Source organism: Triturus cristatus, chromosome 3_2 (assembly GCF_964204655.1).
Source record: "Triturus cristatus chromosome 3_2, aTriCri1.1, whole genome shotgun sequence".
NCBI lineage: Eukaryota > Metazoa > Chordata > Amphibia > Caudata > Salamandridae > Triturus > Triturus cristatus.
In genome coordinates, this window is record NC_140584.1 from 794,169,404 (window position 1) to 794,190,315 (window position 20,912).

At 47.8% G+C, this 20,912-nt stretch overlaps 1 protein-coding gene across 2 annotated transcripts in view; it reads left to right on the top strand.

The window, feature by feature from the left end:
- Nucleotides 1-20,912, top strand: part of NDUFS1 (NADH:ubiquinone oxidoreductase core subunit S1) — a 568,511-nt gene that overhangs the window by 151,935 nt on the left and 395,664 nt on the right. The gene's annotated exons all lie outside the window — the stretch shown is intronic.

Consider the following 20,912-nt stretch of genomic DNA (forward strand, 5'->3'; position numbering starts at 1 on the left):
TCCCCTGCTCGAAGATGGGCCCTCTGCAAGGACTGTAACACTCGTTGAATAGAGTGCAACAGGGAGTTGCAATTAATTTGTCATGTTTTCTCCAGAGTGGTAACTAACTAAACACCTAGGTAAGTAATCTTTGTGTTAGTCTAGTGAACTTTTGCTTGCTTCATTGGAATCATACTTTTTTAGTATGTGCAGTTTCGCAAAGTTGAATTGAAATCTGGTACCGTGTCAGGGCAGGGATGGATACCGGTGGGTTCAATCTCGTTATCATAATGTCATCATTGTACATTGCCAATTTGTGTAACCAAATGCATCCGTATGCCTTGGATATCACCGTTTCCCCAAATCCTTTCAGCCAGTGACTTCACTGAGAAAGCAAAAGGGGGGGAGAGGGCAAAGCGGATATCCATGCCTGGTACCTCCTGCTATCATCATCCCACTCCAGGCACTAATGTTTGCTCTGGCCAGGGCTTTTGGTTTCGGATAGGTGCTAAGGACCTGCTTCTTAAGTGGAAGCTTAGCTAGGGCAAAGGTTGCCGTTGTTCAGTGTAAGAATGACTAATCTACCTGATCAAATGCCTTCCAGGCGTGGAACGAGACGAATATGGCTTCTTCTTTTACAGTGTTGTCAATGTTGTCAATCAGGTGTGCCTTTTTTTTTGGTGGTGTTGCTACAGTTTTTTGCTGGCTACAAAAGTCAGTCTGACTCTCCCGGCCCCAATAATACCTTGCTCAATCTTGTCGCTACCATGCCTGTGAACAGTTTTGCGTCAGAAGCTTACCGTCCTATCTGCCCATGTGAGCTGCATACTTGTTTCACTTTTGTCTGTCTGGGTCGTCAGATATCATAGACCGGGACATTGATTCTGTGATCATGGTTAAATGGACAGGTCAGCAAGGAAACCAGTGTTTGGCAGAAGGTTTTTGTAAAAGAAGGTTTCTCGAATTCCTGTGGCTGTTAAGCTGTAAGCTTTGAAATTGGAGGGTTTGAGATCTACCACTCTTCATAGTATTCACGAAAAGACTCGGTTAGGTTTTGGTTTCCAAAGCACAACTGACAGGCCCTCTTTTTAAAGGTGGCTAACCAAGTGCTATTTTTGCTCAAGGTTTGAATGCCAGTAGCTTGGCAACTTTGCTACCTCTGTCATAGTACCTTTGCCGGACTCAAAGCAGCGCATATTCTGCTTTGTTGTTGTTGGGGGGACTTTGATCTGTGCTCCGATCGGTGCAAGTTTGCCTAATATTTTTAGAGAGCCGGTGGATTTTTGTATTTCTTCCAGCTTTTTCAGTTAGGCTTCTGAATGTTCTTGTTTCTCATGCCTTTCTTTGTTCACCCTCATTGAGGCAGCAAGAAAGTCACTTCTTACTGCTGCCTTCAAGGCGTCCCAGAGGATATTTTATTTCACTTTCCCCATATTGTTATTCTCCAGGATGTTGGTGATGCATTTCTGCACCCTTTCAACTTTTTTTTTATTACGTAGCAGTGAATCCCTCCAGTTTGCGTCGGAATTGCAAGTTTGGAGTAAACCTCCCACAACTTCCTGTTGTAAAATGTGTGCAACTCCTGTTTGTTAACCCTGGCCAGGTGAAATCATGTGCATATTGTGAAAAATGCCTCAGTCTGCGGGACAGAAATTGGAAACTTGTGACAATTATCCACCTGCTAATTACCTCACTCTGCTGTACCTGTAATTCGCCTGTGCACAATTGGTACCTGCAGTTTGAACAAGCAATCCGCCCTATTAGTATAAGCAATTTACTGAAAAAAAAGTTGTGTTCCGTTCGTATTTTTTTTCTGGTGATTGATTGGCTGGTCTTGATCAGCATTGCCCTTTATTTGTGATTTTGCCTAAAGAATCTCTCAGTGGGCTACTGTTGGAATCTGAACCTTGCACCTCAAAGTCAAAACATGGCTACCAGCCAACCTTTACAGTTGGCCACCTTCTCTGTTATTCTCCCTACTATGCTCTACCTCACAACTCTAACCCTTTGGGTGTCATCCTGGACAGCCTCCTCCCCCACATGCACCTCATCAGGAGTAGCAAATGCTATATAAATGCAAACCCTTTTCTCTTCCATCCCTCCACTATCCTTTTCAATCCAAATAACCGACTAACATGTCCAACGCTCAAATTAATTTCATATTCACCCAGACTAATGCACCATTAAACCTTTTTTCGTTTTTGGTTCAGGAGTAGCATGCTGCTCGCCTAGAAGCGCTTCAGCGCCTTATCGTGGGTGGCATGCGCTATATAGATGCAAATCTTTTCCCTCTTATATTCCTCCACTATCCTTCTCAATCCACGTAACAGACTAACATATCCACTGCTCAAATTAATTTAATATTTCACTATACTAATTTCACCACTAATCCTTTATGGGTTCCGGAGTAGCGTGCTACTCTCCGAAAAAGTGCTTCAAAGCCTCGTCAGGGGTTGTAGGCGCTATATAAATTCAATTACAATACAATATAATTGTCCCCCAACTAGTCATTTGAGACCCAGGGTTTTTGCACCTTTCTGTCCATCTGACAGGAGCCAGTCTTGCGCTCTGTTCTCTGTTCTCCTCCCACATGGCTTTCCTCTTGCTCTAGGTTCACTGCCCACTAGTAGGGGCAGATTCTGATGAAGACAATGTTAGTTTAGTTTTTAGTTCAGAATGCAAAAACTGTGATTTACAGAAAATAAGAGCAGGAGGTCCGCGGCATCAGCCACGAAGTTGAGCTCCCCAAACATACCCCAAACACACTTTTAACCAATTTCACAAGTTTCCAAAGTTGGTCAATATTTATAATTTTCACTAATCCAATAAACAGGTGCAGACCTGAACTTATGACAGTAGCTGGAGAAACTGAGAAGCAGACAACTTTTCAAAAGTGTCGCCATTCGCACAAGAGTACTGCAGTTTTGACAATTATGCTTCAGGATGTCAAGGCTACCACTCTGCTTTGAGATTCGAACATCCCATTAGCAAACATCCTCAAGGTTAGTTTCTGTTAAGCAGCAAGGAATTCATTTATTTTGCAATCCTCAGCCCTGTTGCTGCATCAGCAAAGAAATATAGGTCGTGTTGGAGGTCGTTTTGCTCTTGCTGTATTAGTTCTTGTCGGACTACTGGCAATACTCACTACTGCACGGTTCCCTGATGGAGGAATTGCAGATCTCTGCCACTCATGGACTCCCCAGTTTTCGTGCCCAAATTCCAGCAGCACGATGTTCAGTCCAGTAGGTGGCAGGTGATGACCAAGTCCTATATAAGGACTTCTCAGGACACCTACAGAATTCCACACTGAAAGATGCACAATTACATTCTCTAGCCATATCTTTATTTTGGGCCTACCTCTGTACAGTCAATAAGAGAAACAGCAATATTTGAAGATATTTGAGCTTCAATTCGGGATCACAGAACCCTTACCATGTTTCTCCTGGTGTTTACTACAAGAACAAAGTGAAGGATGGAATGCTTCAATTGATCTCAGCCCCTGGCAATCGCTCGAACCGCATCCTAGTCTATCGTTTAACCCCACTATGCCACTCTAGATCAAGACCACCCATATGCAAATCAGTCTTGACCCTGCTCTAATGGGAACAGTGCAGCTTGACCTACTTGAGTCTTGTTACAGGGGGATAGTTTGAATCCCGTGGCACAGTAAGCACAAGACCCATGTCTGAGCCTACCCATCATACTTTAGGTTTGGCCACTCCTCCTTTTTGTTTTTGAATTTTATGGTTTAAATCTGCTTATTGAGTTTTAGATATATAAAGCAATTAGTGGCCTAAGGCCCAGTAGCTGTGACATTTTCAAACTTACAAAACAAAGACTCCACCCCACCCCTCCACACCCTCTCCCTCCCACTCCGAGACCATATATGTGAGAAGGTGAGAGCGTTGGGTAGTCCCAGGATAATGTAAGCGGGGTAGTTGTGTGTTAAAGTGAGTGTCCATGTCATCGAGTACCTGTGTCCAATAGTAGGGGAGTTTAGGACAGTCCCACAACAGGTGAGAGGGCGTGTCCTTGGAGCCACAATATTGCCTGCACTCTGGCCCTTACGTTGGATTGCCTTTGTGCAGCCAGGGAGGCTTGAGATACCAGCATGTGACCACTTTGATCCCCATCTCAATGCCTGTGACACTGCAGGCTGTGTGTCTGACACAGAAGTAGATGTCCCCCTCCCCATTCCTGCTGTTTGAAAGTGCGACCAATTTTGGACTCCCAACGTTTCTGGCTAGGAGATTTGTGCTGAGAGACAGCAGGGCAAAGAAGGCCGTAGAGCTCGGTGGTGAGGCAAGCGTTTGATGTTTTATGGAGGAAAGGTATCCTCCACAGAGATTGACCTGCAACCGTTCAGTCCATAAAAATCCAGTGCTTTTCGGATTCATTGCGGGACCATTCCAGTAGGGCTCTTAGTTGTGTAGCTTGGTAATAGTGTTGCAAATTGGGCTGCCTAAACCTCCCTCTCCAGGGGTCATTAACTTAGTTTTCTACTAATTCAGGGCTCTTTATCCGCCCAGACAAAGTGATACATTTCCTGTTGGGAGTATGCGAAGGGCCCCTCGCGAGGGTTGTTTGGGATGCACCTGGAAAATAAACCGTATTTTCGCCAGTATGGTCTTCTTCAGGGCTGCCGCTCTGGCAAGCCAGGAGAACCCATGTGGCAGCCAGCTTTGGAAGTCCGATCTGACCTGACGAAGTATATGTTCAAGGCATGTGTGGTGTAGATACACATGCTTTGCATACTCCTGCCATCTAGTGTTGTGTCCGGATGTTTGCAAGTTGTTTTTCTCCGAAGAAGTCTTTTCCAGTCACGAAGTAAGGTGACTCCTCCTTTCGGTAATTTTGCGCATGGGCATCTACCCCATTGTTAGATTGTTTTCTTTTCGCCATCGGGTTCTTGGTCGAAACTATTCTTCGGGATTCCTTTGGTTCGCAACCCACTGTACCCTTGTCGGTATTGTTTCGGGGGTGTTTCCCATCCTGTGTGTCGAAAATCAGAAATATGTGACAGTTGGATCGACAACCCTCCAATCGCTGTCTTCTGGCCCAGCCTGTTTTTTACTTCCACTCGAAACATTAACATTGAGTACATTTGCTGATGGAACGTACTCCGTTCAAATTCTGCCCTCTGTGCTATTCCAAGTATCTGTGCACCGACCTTCTCAAAGTTTGTAACTTGTGTTTAGCTCAGGAACACAAAGAACAATACTGTGACTCCTGTCATTCATTCCGCTCGAAGAAAACCCTCCGATACCATCGGGCTCGACGAAAGGAAATGCAGTGACAAAACATCAAAGAAACCCCCTTATCTTTGGAGAAGATCTTGAACAAGAAGAAATGGAAGCGTCAGCAGCGGAAGAAGAGGCCTTCTCCGTTCAAGATTCCGATTCCGAGCTGGAGATAGAATTGGAATCCCAAGACATTCCAGCCGGTCTGTGAGTACCGTGAGTACCAAAGCCCCTTTACCCTCAAAACCCGCTTCCATAAAGCATAAGGCTTCTGGGCCACCGCTGCCATCTGGCCATGGTAGGCACGGAGACTCTGCTTCTAACAACCTGCCCTCCGGCTCCGCACCGAAAGCAAAAGTCAAGCCTTCCGGCTCGAGCCAAGATATTTCGACGACTAAAGATTTGGCTCAGAAAGACAAACCAGCCAAATCCAGCTCAGCACCAAACATTTCGGCACCGAAACAAAAGCCTCCAGAGCCAATTTTGGAAACCATGCAAAAAAGCTGGATCCAAAACAGAATAAACTGCACATACATCCAGACACTGCACATATTTTAGCGCGGGGATGCCTCCGGGTCACCAGGCGCTTTATAAATTTATAAATAAATAATAATAATATTTTAGTAGAACCAGTGATGCCATCATCCAAGAGAAAGATAGACACTGATTATAGAATCCCTCTTGAAAAGAAAAAGGATATAGCAAATAGCCCTACTCGTCCTATTTGTCATACCCCTCCACCTTCTTCACCAGTACCTATTGTACCACCAGCAGACCCTGTAGACATCACACCTCGGAGCTTTCCACATACAGATCATGATGATACAGGAGATGGTGATGAAAATTATGGACAACCACCACCAGATCCATGGGATGATTACAATGTAGATCCTCCTACAGACACAGACACAGATCTATATCCTGCTAAACATTCTCCTCCTGATGACAACACTTCATACCAGGAGTTAATTTCTAGGGCAGCAACAAATAATGGGGTTACTTCACATAAGGACACTTTGGAAGAAGATTTCTTATTTGAAACATTAGGAACAACACATTGGACGACACAATCTTTGCTTGTGTCAAAAGGTATGATGAGGCATGCTGATGACATTTTTAAGGATCATAAGGCACATATTATAACAACTAGAGTGGATAAAGAGTGGATAAAACCCCCACCCTCTGACCCAATTTTTATTAAGGGCCAGCGTCCCTTGGATTCCTTAATTGTGTCCAATGCAAAATCCCAAACCACAGGGGATGCACCACCTCCGGACAAAGAATCAAAATTAATAGATGCCTCAGTCAAACAAGCATTTACAATGCAATGGTCTCGGCATTGTTAAAGTTAAAGCTATTGGCATTGCTCATGACATTATTTTTGTTTGTTTTTGTTTTTAAAACATTTAAAGAAACGGCATTGTTATTTACAGTGTCAATAGCTTAATCACTCTCAAAAGAGCTATTGCATTTGCACCCACACCCAAAGCCACCCACACCCAAAGCCACCCACCCACACACACACAGACCCTCCCCCACACACACACACCAAGCCACCCCACCCCCCGCCCCCACACACACACAGAGCCACACACACACAGAGCCACACACACACACAGCCACCCCCGCACACACACACAGCCACCCCCGCACACACACAGCCACTCCCACACACACACAGAGCCACCCCCAAACAGAGCCACCCCACACAGAGCCACCCACACACACACACAGAGCCACACAGTAACCTCAAAATTTGACACATATTTACTTTTTGCTGGATCAACTGACAAACCCCTCAACAGGCTCTATCAAGATTAAAAGAAACCTTCCCCCATCAAGAAGGAGCCCAGGGAACTGGGTTTGAGTCTCAGTAATGACACTGAACAGCGAGGCAGCACAATATTGGCACCAAACCGTAGAGTCCAAAGAATTGGGAAACAGCCAGGCATCCTATAAAAGAATGCATTAAACTTGTTATGTGTAATGTAGGAAAGGTATGTGACCTATCAACTAAGTGGATTAGCAAAATTGAGGGCAGAAAAAGAATTGGTGTCTAAAGTAGTTTAAGTTAATACCCTGGTGGCCCTCTTTGCTTTGGGCCTTTGGCTTGCGTGCCTTTCAAACAGCAGACGGAATCCAGCAGTGACCAATATACGAATCTCGTTGCCATTCAACAAAATGACCAACAGCCCCACGTGATCGGCCTGCCCGACAGTAACCCACTTATAGCCGTGCGTGCGAGCAAAAAGAAGCCTAGTCAGTGAAGTCGTGTGGATCAAATTGATGCTTCCGGCAGAACCGCGCTGACTGGCTAATCCCTGCGAGCCTGCATAAGCTAGCCTTAATAACAACTTCCAGCGGGTCCCGCTGAGAGGGCATCACGGATCCATGCGAAGCGCGCTGTGGGGAGCGGCGTGATGCCAGCAGAGGCTGCGCAGCTCCGCACACACCGGCCATTATCACCCGTAACTCGCAGTACCTGTAACGGGGAACACCGCACGGTGTCTCGTCCCAGCCTCTCTGCAGCTCCGTGATACATTAAAAATACTAAATGGCAAAACGGGCGGCTGCAGCCCGTGTGTGTCTGGGACATTCACAGCTTCCTGTGAGATTCCGGGTGTGAAGGCGCGGTGTCACGCTTGGAACCCCGGAGGGCTACGGGAGGACTTCTCACTGGGCGGGCGGCAGGCAGGAAGTCACTGAAGATCGCACTGTTGGATTAGGTGTTGGGGGGAGGGGCTGAGGGGAGGGGGCGGGAATCTGAGATTGGTACGCCATATGTGACCGAAACCATCATCTCTGCCCCCTGCAGCTCTCGAGACCTCCGCGTGGCAAGTCACCCCCGGGGCATTTCTGCAGCACAGAGGCAGATTAAGTAAAGCCAATTGGTGAACCACCGATTGAGTGAAATATTATAAAACATCCTTTTGACGAAGAAAAGGCAGAAACGAATAAAAACGGAAAGTTCGCTGGCAAAAGACTTTCTTTTGGATTCGAAAGATTTAAAAATGGAAGCGACAGACACACTTACCCGGACCACTAAAGCTCATAAGAAAGAAGGTGACGCCGGGTCTCAGTCGAGCCGTCTCACAGACAGGAGGCTTGGGCGACGGGTGCACCTCACAGCATGCAAAGCAGGTGTGAATCCGAGCTTCAGGCGAAAACATGTCGAAATATACGAGCCGTCTTTTCCCTCAGCAGCCGAACACGGGAGCCGAGAGCAGGGGGAGAGGACGAGCACACCACTGCCTTTCTCCGAGGTTAATGCCTCAGAGAAACTCAGCGTCGTTTTGGGATTCGGGGGCGTGTTTTTCTTTCTCAAACACGCCCAGAGAAAGAATCGAAAAAACACTCCCCCGAATCGCAAAAAGACGGGGCTTGTTTGGAGAGACAAGCCTCTTCTCCAATGGCTGACTAGCATTTAAGAGGCCAGCCAATGGAGAAGAGGAGAGAAGAGAGGCGGGTTCAAGCCCCTCTTCTCCAAGTCATTAAATCTCGCGAGCGAGACTGCGCAAGCGCAGCCTTCGCTAGCCGAGACCTCAAAAGTGGCTGCAAAATCAGCCAACTACTGGCATTTTAGCCAATACTGTAGGTCTTTTGGCTAGGTATGACAAGGCCCACTGGGACGAAATGGAGGAGTTATTCCAATACCTGCCAGAGGAACAGAGGAAAAGAGGGAAAGACCTAGTACAGGAGGGAAAGCTTATGTTCGAGGCATATGAGCTGTAAATTTTATACTTTAGCATAGATCGCCATCTGGTGTTGGCCTCGGATGTTAGCAGTTTGTTTTTGTCGAAGAAGTCTTTGTTAGTCACAAGATAGGTGACTCCTCCTTATGGTGACAGTGCGCATGGGCATCGACTCCATCCTCAGATTGTTTTTTTCCGCCATCGGATTCGGATGGGACTTGCTGCGCTCCGGGTCGGTGTTGTTATCGAAACCCCCTTCGACGCACAATCACCTACCACTCGACGGTGTTGTCTCGATCGCGTTTCCCTTTTTCGATGCGCATCTTCTACAATCGAAAAAGCTTTGATAAACTTCGACGCGGGCCGTTGGGCCTACCCGCACTGATTCCGATGGAACGGACTCCCTTCAAGAAATGTCCCCAGTGTGATGTTAAATTCCCACACTCTGACCTACACCCAGTGTGTAATCTCTGCCTCTCTCCGGAGCATCGAGAGGATAACGGTGGCGCTGGTCTGTCTTTCAAGTCTAAGAAGACCATTCATGATCGTCGGGCTCAACGCCACGAAATGTCCAGAGGAAGCGGCTCCATTCCGGACATCTTCCATCCAGGCCCGACAGCATTCCAGAACAAGCCCAGGAGGAACAGGTCTCAGTCTCCGAAGCAGATGACTCTGACGTTGAGGACAAAGTCACCTCAGCTCAACGGACCGGGAGTACCAAGACCCCTGCCCAAGCCCATAGCAAAGGCTCCGGTACCACCTTCGCCACAAGGCCCAGGTCCACATCGGCCGAACATTTCAGATGCCCCACTCTCCGGCTCTGCTATGAAAAGCAAAGTCAAGCCTTCCGGCTCGGGCTCGAGCCAGCCACAATCCAGTACCGAAAAACCACCTAAGTCCAAGGCCACCGATATGTCACGCCCTCCTCCATCGGCACCGGTAAACCCTCGGAGCCAAAGCAAAAGGGAAAAACTTCGACACCGAAAACGTTAGAGCCAAAACAATCAAGGGAAAAGTCTTCGACTCCAAAACCCCCGAAGCAAAAGACTCCGGAGCCGAAACAACTGACACCGAAGTCTTCGGAAACAAAAAAAGCTTTGAAACCGGACACTATTCCTATGCATAAACCGTCTAAGACTCCTCATAGGGAGAAATCTTCGGCACCGAAAAAAACCACACCAGCTCCAGAGAACTTTTTGTCCCGGATCCAAACCAGAAAACAATTTATATCCATCCAAAGACTGATCATATTCTCTCCAAACAACCTACAAGAAGGAAACCGGACCATTTGCAAAATGTACCGGTTCCAGCTAAAAGAATAGACATGGGCACCTCCACCTTCTACACCTTCTCCTCCACCTGTTGATACCAATTTACTTATCTCTCCAGTACACTCTCCAGAACACACTTTCCCACTCTCACAACCAGAGGATAGTGATAATTCAGATGGGGATGGACAAGGAGATAACATAATCCCACAAGAAGACAATGATGACACTGATGATCCCCCACAGGAACCAGATCCATGGATGGACTATATCACAAATCCTGACTTAACAGACCCAGATCTTTATCCCTCTAAGCCATCCCCACCAGACGATAATGTAGGTTTTGCCCAACTAATCAATAGGGCCGCAACATATCCTGGAGTAAATCTACATTCTGACCCTGTAAAGGAGGATTTTCTCTTAGAGACTTTTGCTCAGCCACAAAAAACCTCACTCGTCCTACCAATGTTAAAAGGGCTCATTAGACACGCACCAGAAGTGTTAAAGGACCCTATTAGGACTAGGGTTAACCCAAGGATAGACCAGAAATATAAAGCTGCTCCCAGTGAACCCATATACATTAAGGGTCTGCTTCCTTTAGATTCCCTGGTAGTGGCTAATGCACGTGAAAGGGCCAACTCTCAAGGTTCAGGTGACGCCCCGCCCCCAGATACAGAATACAAATTATTAGACGCATCAAGCAAACGTACGGCGTCTCAAGCTGCAAACTATTGGAAAATAGCCAATACACAAGCTCTCTTGGCAAGGTATGATAGGGTTCACTATGATGAGCTAGAGAAACTCATTCAACACCTACCAGAGCAATACAAAGACGAGGCCAATGACCTCCTACAGGAAAGCAAATTAATCACAAACACATCATTTAAATGTACGCTAGACGCCGCGGGCACCGTGTCCCGCGCAGTCAGGATATCTGGATTTAAACAGGAGGTGCAAACCAGTATCCTTAATCAGCCCTTCGACCAAGAGCACCACTTCTGGCCATGCAGTGGACACATCTTTAGAAAAGATGAAAAAGGACATTGAAACTGCAAAGTCTATGGGAGCCTTGCAGTTATCTTCTTCTAGGGGCTTCTTTCAACGCTCCTTTTTATAGAGCTGGCTCAAAAAACAACATACCAGAGCACCCAGCCTCATCTTACAAAAGCCCCAATCAGAGTTCCTTTTCCAAAGGATACTTTAGGGGAGGTTACAGGGCTAACAACATCAAGGGCAGAGGCCAGGGTAATAACACCCGCAGCTCCCCTACCACCAAGCAGTGACTTCCCTGCGCTTCCCCCGACCACTCCACACCTGTCGGGGGACGCCTTTCACAGTTGCTACCTGTCTAGAGTTCCATCACCACAGACAGGTGGGTGAGACAAATTATCCAGTTTGCTTACTGCCTGGAACTCACATCCACTCCCCCACACATTCCTCCCAAACACCGTCCAATGTCCACAGAACATTTGACTCTCCTCGCACAGGAAATTCTCTCTCTACTACACAAAAATGCAATAGAAACAGTCCCCTTACCCCAACAGGGCACAGGGGTTTATTCACTCTACTTTCCGATCCAAAAAAGGACGGATCTCTCAGGCCAATATTAGATCTCCGACCCCTAAACCTCTACATCCAATCAGACCACTTCCACATGGTCACTCTCCAGCAGGTGCTCCCACTACTTCAACAAGGCGACTTCCTCTCCACTCTGGATCTAAAGGATGCCTACTTTCATATTCCTATTCACTCCTCTCACAGAAAGTATCTCGGGTTCACAGTGTACGGACAACATTATCAGTTCAAAGTCCTTCCATTCAGAGTAACAACCGCACTCCGAGTCTTCACTAAATGCCTCGCAGTGGTAGCGGATCATTTAAGAAGGCAACATATTCATGTGTTCCCTTATCTGGAACACTAGCTCATAAAGGCCGAATCCCACAACAATTGTGTACAGCACACACACAAAACTATCCTGCTACTTCACGACTTAGGTTTCACACTAAACCTCGACAAGTCTTCCCCTTCAACCATCCAACATACAACAGTATCTAGGGGCCACTCTGGACACCTCAAGAGCTCTAGCATACCCCAATACATGCAGGATTCACTCCATGCAGGCTCTAATATTACAATTTCGACCTCAACACTTGTTGCCAGCTCGAGTGTTTACGCGGTTAATCGGAATGATGGTTTCTTGCATCCTGATCGTCCCTTATGCAAGACTCCAGATGCGTCCCTTGCAGGAATGCTTGGCGCATCAGTGGAACCAGGCTCGAGGTCAGCTGACAAATCTGGTATTGGTGGACAGCCGCACACATCGCTCTCTGCAGTGGTGGAATGCACAAAACCTTTCCAGAGGGCGGCCGTTCCTTGACCCGGTTCCACAGATAGTACTAACAGACGCGTTGCTCTCCGGCTGGGGAGCTCATCTACAAAGTCAAAATGTTCAGGTCTTGTGGAGCCCTCTACAGAAACAACTCCACATAAATCACCTGGAGTTACTAGCAATCTTTTTAGCACTAAAGTCTTTACAGCTTTTGCTACTAGGCAAAGCTGTCCTAATACGTACAGACAACATGACAGCAATGTATTACTTTCAAAAGCAGGGGGGAACACACTCTCCAACTTTCACGCCTAGCGCAATCTATATAGAGATGGGTTATTCATCAAAAGATATGCCTCCTCGCGGAACATCTCCCAGGAGTACACAATCAGATCGCGGATCTGCTCAGTCGACAAAGACAACAAATCCACGAATGGGAACTTCATCCTCAAGTTCTTCTTCCATTTTTTCAAATGTGGGGACACCCAGACACAGATCTGTTTGCCACACATCACAACGCAAAATGCACAAACTTCACCTCCAGGTATCCACACCCATTGTCCAAAGGCAATGCACTATGGATGAACTGGTCAAACATATTTACTTTCACTTTTCTGCCTCTCTCGCTCATTCCGTTAGTGGTTCGGAAACTCAAACAGCATTCCCTCACAATGATCCTAGTTGCTCCAACATGGGCCCGACAACCATGGTTCACAACCCTCTTGGAACTATCGGTAGTTCCACATCAAAAGCTACACCTCTCACCCAAACTTCTTACACAGAACCATGGAGAGATGAGACATCCAGATCCCAATCAACTCAATCTTGCGATCTGGCACCTGAGGTCCTAGAGCTTGGCTACCTTAATCTCCCACCAGATTGTATGAATGTCATCAAAGAGTCCATACGTCCTACCACAAGAGCATGCTATGCAGCAAAGTGGAAGCGATTAGTTGTTTATTGTACAAATAACAAAATTCAACCCACTAGATGCTTCCATTCAAAACATTATCTGTTATCTCTTGCATCTACAACAATGTAATTTGGCATATACATCTATACGACCACATCTACCTGCTATAGTCGCTTACCTCCAAAACAGACAACACTTGTCTCTATTTCGAGTTCCTGCTATCCGAGCGTTCATGGAAGGACTTAAAAGAATTATTCCACCTAGAATTCCTCCCTCCCCAGTCTGGAACCTCAATATTTTCCTTGCCAGGCTCATGCCCCCCCACCCCCCATTTGAACCTCTACACAAATGTGAGTTACAGTTCCTCACTTGGAAAGTAGCCTTCCTGGTAGCTATCCCATCCCTCGGGAGAGTCAGTGAACTCCAGGCATTAACCATACAAGAATCATTTTCACAAATGCATCATAGTAAAGTAGTTCTTAGGCCTAACCCTAAATTTCTACCCTAGGTAGTTTCTGCCTTCCACCTTAATCAGTCTGTTGAACTCCCAGTTTTTTTCCCTCAACAAGACTCAGTGGCAGAACGTGCTCTTCACACACTAGATGTCAAAAGAGCATTACTATACTACATAGCTTCCTACGGTGGCGGTCAGGACTAACCTCCTGACTGAGGTGTTTCAACCGGCGGCGAGTTCTTCGGAGCCCCTGCTTCCGTTTAATGAGGCCCTCACTGACGTCCTTTTGGGCCCATGGTCCAGGCCCAACACGGGAGGTTCCCGTGGACAGGATGATTGCCCGACACCACCGCCCGGCTCCGGACGACCCCACTTTCCTTTCCCAACACCCCACCCCGAAGAGCTTGGTGGTCCAAGCCTCCACCTCCAAAAGCGCCTTCCCTACCGCCGCACCGGAAAGGGAATCCAAGAAGCTGGACCATCTTGGCAAGAAAATGTTCTCTTCTGCCAGCTTAGGACTGCGGTCCATAAACACCACATGTCTGTTGGGCTGTTATTTGCACTCAGTGGGGGATATGATGGCGCAAGTGCTGCCTCAGTGTCCGGAGGAGGCCCGGACAGTGCTCTCCCAGGCTGTCGCAGCCGGGAGAGATGCAGCTAAGTTTACGATCCGTTGTGGGCTGGACACTGCCGACTCTCTGGGCAGGACCATTTCAACGTCGGTAGCGCTTCGATGCTACGCCTGGATGAGGTCCACTGGCTTTTCAGGGTATGTCCAGAACAACTTGATGGACATGCCCTTTGATGGCCGTTGCCTTTTTGGCAACAAAGCAGACAACTCCCTTGAGGGCTTGAAGGACTCGCGGGCTACGGCCAAGTCCTTAGGCCTCTCCTCACGTCCAGCGCAGTCTGCTTTTCGCCCCTTTCGTGGCTACGGAAGGGGCGCTCCGCTACATCCCACCCAGGGCCACAGGCTGCAGCAAGTTACCCAACCTTCGTGCGGCCGGGTACGTGAAAACAACCGGCGAGGTTCCGGGGGCAGCGAATGGGCCAGTCCACCAACCTCCCCCCCCCCCCCCCCCCCCCTCCTTCTCCCCCCGCAGCAGCCTCCAAACCTTCCTTGTCAGACCTTTCAGGCCCATCAACCGCCAGTGGGCGGCAGGATTGGCCATCACCTCCTCCACTGGCGCACTGTCACTTCGGACAGGTGGTTGCAAATGTTCCAAAGGGGCTACTCCCTCCCCTTCTAAACTACCCCTCCAGCCATGCCACCGCGATACCACCGCATGTCGGAGGATCATCTGGCCCTTCTCCAACAGGAAGTTACGGCTCTCTTGGCCAAGGGAGCCATCGAGCGCGTTCCTGTCCCAGAAGTAGGTCGTGGTTGGTACTCCCACTACTTTCTGGTTCCCAAGAAGGACAAGGGCCCGCGTCCTATTGTGGACTTCAGGTACGTCAATCGCTTCCTCCGGAAGGAAAAGTTCAAGATGTTGAAGCTGGCTCAGGTCTTGTCTGCCCTCGACCCGCAAGACTGGATGGTAGCGTTGGACTTGCAGGACGCTTATTTTCACATCCCCTTCCTGCCGGCCCACCGGCGTTACCTGCGGTTTACGGTAGTCCACGAGCACTTTCAGTTCACCGTGCTCCCCTTTGGCCTTACCAGCGCCCCTTGGGTGTTCACGAAAGTGATGGCTGTGGTCGCAGCTCATCTGCGCAGATCAGGGGTTTCAGTCTTCCCCCTATCTCAATGACTGGCTGTTGAAAGCGGGCTCGCCCCAGGTAGTCATCTCCCACCCACAGACTGCGTCCGACCTGCTGCATTTGCTGGGGTTCTCTATCAATGTGCCGAAGTCGCACCTGATTCCCTCTTCATCGGAGTGGTTCTGGACACGACGCAGTTTCGGGTCTATCCTCCCGAACAGCGAGTCCGGGATATTCGGGCTATGATTCTGATCCTTCAGCCTCTGTTCCGGATTTCGGTCAGAATGACCCTGAGGCTGCTGGGCCTTATGGCCTCCTGCATCCTGCTGATCGATCATACCAGGTGGCATATGCGGGCTCTGCCATCGGACCTGAAGTTCCAATGGGCGCAGCATCAGGGGAATCTGTCCGATTGCGTCCAGATCTCGGAGGACACTGCTTGACAACTGCAGTGGTGGCTTACGAACCAGAATTGGGTCAATGGTAGATCCCTCTCCCTTCCCCAACCAGACCACACTGTGGTAACGGATGCCTCTCTTCTGGGATGGGGCGGCCACCTGGGAGTGGCGGAGATCAGAGGCCTCTGGTCTCCGCAGAGTCCGAGCTTCACATCTACCTTCTGGAGCTACAGGCGATTTGTCTTGCACTGAAGGCATTCCTTACCTCTGTCCGGGGAAGAGTAGTGCATGTGTTCACGGACAACACCACCGCCATATGGTATTGCAACAAACAGGGCGGGGTGGGGTCGTGGACCCTATGTCAGGAGGCCCTTCGCCTCTGGACATGGCTGAAACATCAAGGCATTTCCTTGGTGGTTCAACACCTGGCATGTTCTCTGAACGCCAGGGCGGACGAACTCAGGTGCAGGTTCATGATGGATCACGAATGGTGTCTTCACTCGGAGGTGGTGCAAGGTCTCTTTCAACAGTGGGGAGAGCCTTGGATAGATCTATTCGCCACCGAAGAGGACGCTCCATGTCAGCAATGCTGCACGTTGGAATTTCCAAGACTGCACTCGCTCGGCGATGCTATTCGTCGCGAGTGGCGTTGCGGTCTGTTGTACGCCTTACCGCCTGTACCACTTCTGCCCAGAGTGCTGAAGATCAGGCGCAACCGGGCCCAAGTCATTCTTGTGGCTCCGGATTGATCACAAAGAGTCTGGTATTCCGTTCTGCTCAACATGGCCATCCATCCTACGATTAGACTGCCTCTTCGTGAGGATCTTCTGTCGCAGCAGCTGGGGACGGTCCTCCACCCAAACCTGTCCACTCTCCACCTCCTTGCGTGGAGATTTGAGCGGCGGCAGTTGACGTCTTTCGACCTTCCTCCTGAAATTTGTGACGTAATCTTGGCGTCCCTCCACAAAGACGGTATACACCTGCAGGTGGAATACATTTGTGGCATGGTGCACAGCAAAGGCCGTAGATCCCCTTTCTGCCCCTCTTTCTGAAGTACTCTTGTTCCTTCTCTCTTTAGCCCATCAGGGCTCTGCTCTGGGCACTATCAAGGGCTACCTTTCTGCTATCTCTGCTTTCCTTCGGCTGCCCGATCAGCATTCTCCTTTAGTAGTTAACCGTTTCTTGAAAGGCTTAACGCATCTTTTTCCTCCAATTCCATTTGTTATGCCTCAGTGGGTCTTGAATCTTGTACTAACTTATTTAATGTGAGCTTTCTTTGAGCTGCTTCATAACTGTCCTTTACGCCGCTTAATTCTTAAAACTGCTTTCGTGGTAGCCATCACTTCCGCTAGAAGAGTGAGTGAGCTCCAGGCTCTTTCTTCCAAACCTCTTTTCTTGTCTATTCATCCGGACAAGGTGGTTCTCGGGACCCATCCATCCTTTCTTCTTAAGGTGGTCACTGCCTTCCACATCGGACAGACCATTACTTTGCCCACATTCTTTCCGCATCCTTCAACGGAGGAAGAGAGGCTCCACCGTCTGGACCCAAAGCGTGTGCTCTCCTTCTATCTGGATCGCACAAAACAGTTCCAGGCGGATGATCAACTTTTTGTTGGCTACGTGGGTGCAAAGAGGGGTCGGGCCGTACACAAACGCACCATTTCTCAATGGGTCGTTTTTGTGTATGAAGGCTTGTTACTCTCTAGCTAAAAAGGAGCCTCCGGTCAGGCTGCGCGCTCACTCCACCAGGGCGACAGCAGCCACTACTGCCTTGGGAAAAGGAGTGCCTCTGAATGACATCTGTCAGGCGGCTACGTGGGCATCGCTGCACACATTCACTAAACACTGCTGGACAGCCAAGTCCGGAGAGACAGCTTTTTTGGCCGTTCTGTTCTCCAGAACTTTCTGGTGTGATCTTGGTTCGCAGACCCACCACCAGGGTTGGTATTGCTGGGGTATCTATTCTAAGGTAAGGAATCTATAACTAACGTGTTTCTTTCAGATGCACAAGTTACTTACCTTCGGTAACGATATATCCCCCATCTTCCCCATTCTGCGAACTGATTTCTAGGGTTAAGGACATCCTTTCAGGGCCTTAGTTTTGTGCACCAAAGGTCAGTGTCTTGCATGGCTCTGCGTTTCTGGCGCGGAAAGTCGTGTACAGAACTGACGTCAGTGTGCGAGGGAGGCGTCTAAGTATCTGCCGCAGGGTCATCCCGACGACGGAGGCGACCGACGCCACCTTCCGATGCTCAGAGGTACTGCTGCCGAAAAACTTTCCGGATCCAGTCTGATGCCTGGGGGGTAATTCTAAGGTAAGGAATCTATAACTAACTAATGTTTCTTACAGATATATCATTACAGAAAGTAAGTAACTTGTGCTATTGGTAAACAGTCAAACCCATCACTCTCTGCAGTGGTGGAGCTCCCAAAACATATCAAAAGGACTGCCTATTATCGACCCTGTTCCACAAGTCATGCTCACAGCAGACGTATCTCTTACAGGATGGGTTACCCATCTTCGATATCTAACAGTTCAGGGTGTCTGGGACACCAAACACAAAAATCTCCACATCAGCTACCTGAATCTTCTAGTTGTTCATCTAGTGCTCAAAGCATTTCTACCTCCCCTGTCCAGACGGACAATATGATAGCTATGTACTATATACAAAAATAGGGGGGGCACACTCTCTTCAATTATCACTCCTCTTTCAGACCATTTGGCGTTTGGCAATATATCAAAAAATCCAACTGTTAGTAGAGCACCTTTCAGGAACAGACAACTAATTTGCCGACCTCTTCAGCAGGATGCAGCAACAAGTCCACAAGTGGTAACTCCACACTCAAGATCTCTTCTCATACTTCCACAAATGGGGGTTTCCGCAATCAATCTCTTCACAACAGCAGAGAACTCAAAATGCCCAAACTTTGCCACCAGGTTCCCCCACCCTCTATCCAAAGGCATTGCCCTCTGGATGAATTAGTCAGGAATATTTGCTTACGCTTCTACATGGTCTACACCACACACAATTACCAAACCTTAATGTGTGGATGTATTAGCATGTCAGCAAGCGAGCATTTTTTGCCTTCGCAAACGGCCGATTCGCAGACCGAAATGCGGTCGCAAAACATTCACATTTTACATCCTACTTTAAGTAGGTGGTAACTAATTCGCAGATGGGAAGTGGTCCGCAAGGGACCCCTTTCCCGTTGTGAATGTCTGTAAATGCATTTTCTAAGAGCAGGCAGTTGTCCCATGAACCACTGCCTGCTCTTAGAAAATGAAAGGAAAAGTTTTCATTTTCACTTTTGTAAAGCATCCCGTTTTCCTTTAAGAGAAACGGGCTGCTTTACAAGAAAAAAAAAAAAGATTGCTTTATTTAAGAGCAATCACGGGCATGGTGGTCTGCTGACCCCAGCAGGCCACCATCCCTGTGATTTTTGTGATTCCTAGGGGGTCGCAAATTGCGACCTACCTCATTAATATTCATGAGGTAGGTCATTTGCTATCCCCTAGGAATCGCAGAAAGTGTTAAACACACTTTCATGCATTCCATTTTGAGATTTTCTAATTGCGAATCGTAAGAATCTGCAATTAGGAACTTGCAAAACTAATTGTTGATGCATCTGACCCCTAAGTTGGCCCCCATTGCACCATATAGGAACGTTGTAGAAGCTCTTGAGTGGTGGGCATAAGCAATAGATTAAGGGCCAGGGATTTGTGTACGTTCACTTTGAAGCCCGGAGCCAGAGCAAACGATTCCAGCTCATCAAACAAAGCCGGAAGGGAAGACAGGGGTTCCTCTAAGGTGTCATCTGCGTATAGGCTTATGACGTGTCTCTCTCCTCCAAACTGTACACCAGTTATACAGAGGTTGTCGTGGATTCTTTGGGCCATAGGCTCCTTACATAGAGTGAACAATAGGAAGGAGGGGGACAGCCCTCTCTTGTGCCCCTGCAGATCGAGAATGTGTCGTAGGAATGCCCGTTCACACAGACCACAGCCTCCAGCCATGCATAGCTGCTGAGAATCCATCTTGTTCTTGATTTTTAATGTTAGGTTGCTGACCAGATGTGTTTGAAGGTACTAAACCCACCTCCTCCTTTACATAACTGTTGAAGGTTGCTTTTAAAAACCCTGGCAAATTTTATGAGAGTGGCTTTAAAAGAGTTTTGCTGCTCTGAGGACACTAATGAATCTTGGCAATTCTACTCTACACAAGTACATTGAAATAGTTCTTTATTAGCTACTGGTTCCTCTTCAGAGTGTTTCTGTCTAATGTGGTTGCCAAGACATGGATGCTTTTCTTTGTGATGGCCCATCCCAGAAGGACTCACATGTGCACAGCGAGGGGGTTAAATACAAACTCATTTTTGATTTAATCCCGCATTACTCACAATACATCAACATTTTTTTTACAACTTTCAGCATGCAATTTTCTTTGTTATGTTCTTTATGATTTTGCACTACTTCTCAATTGTGTAACGCATATGTTATAATGATCTACGGAAGCATGATCAATCAAGTTATTTGTATACAAGATGTATTTGAAAATAATGCAATGAATATTAAATTGCATGTGCACATGTGAGTCCAGGTCGCCCGTCCGGTACTGGTCGCTTTTAACTATGACACATGTTATGCAGACATTGGTCACATGTTGCACGCAATATAGTTTGAAACATTCACTTACCAAAATTAATTGTAATTTAAATAGGACTGCAGAATCCACACTTTCATCATCCATCCCAGAAGGAGCCACATCCTTGATGGATTCAGCATATGGTCTTAGTGAAACCTCAGCTTGACTCTATTATTTCCCTTGAATTCCAGTTTCTTTTTACTTCAGTCAATTATCTTTCTTTCCCAAGATCATTTTGTATTTCAATTTAATCAAGGGTATCCTGTACTCTCTTCTCCATGCTTCTGTGGCCTGCTGA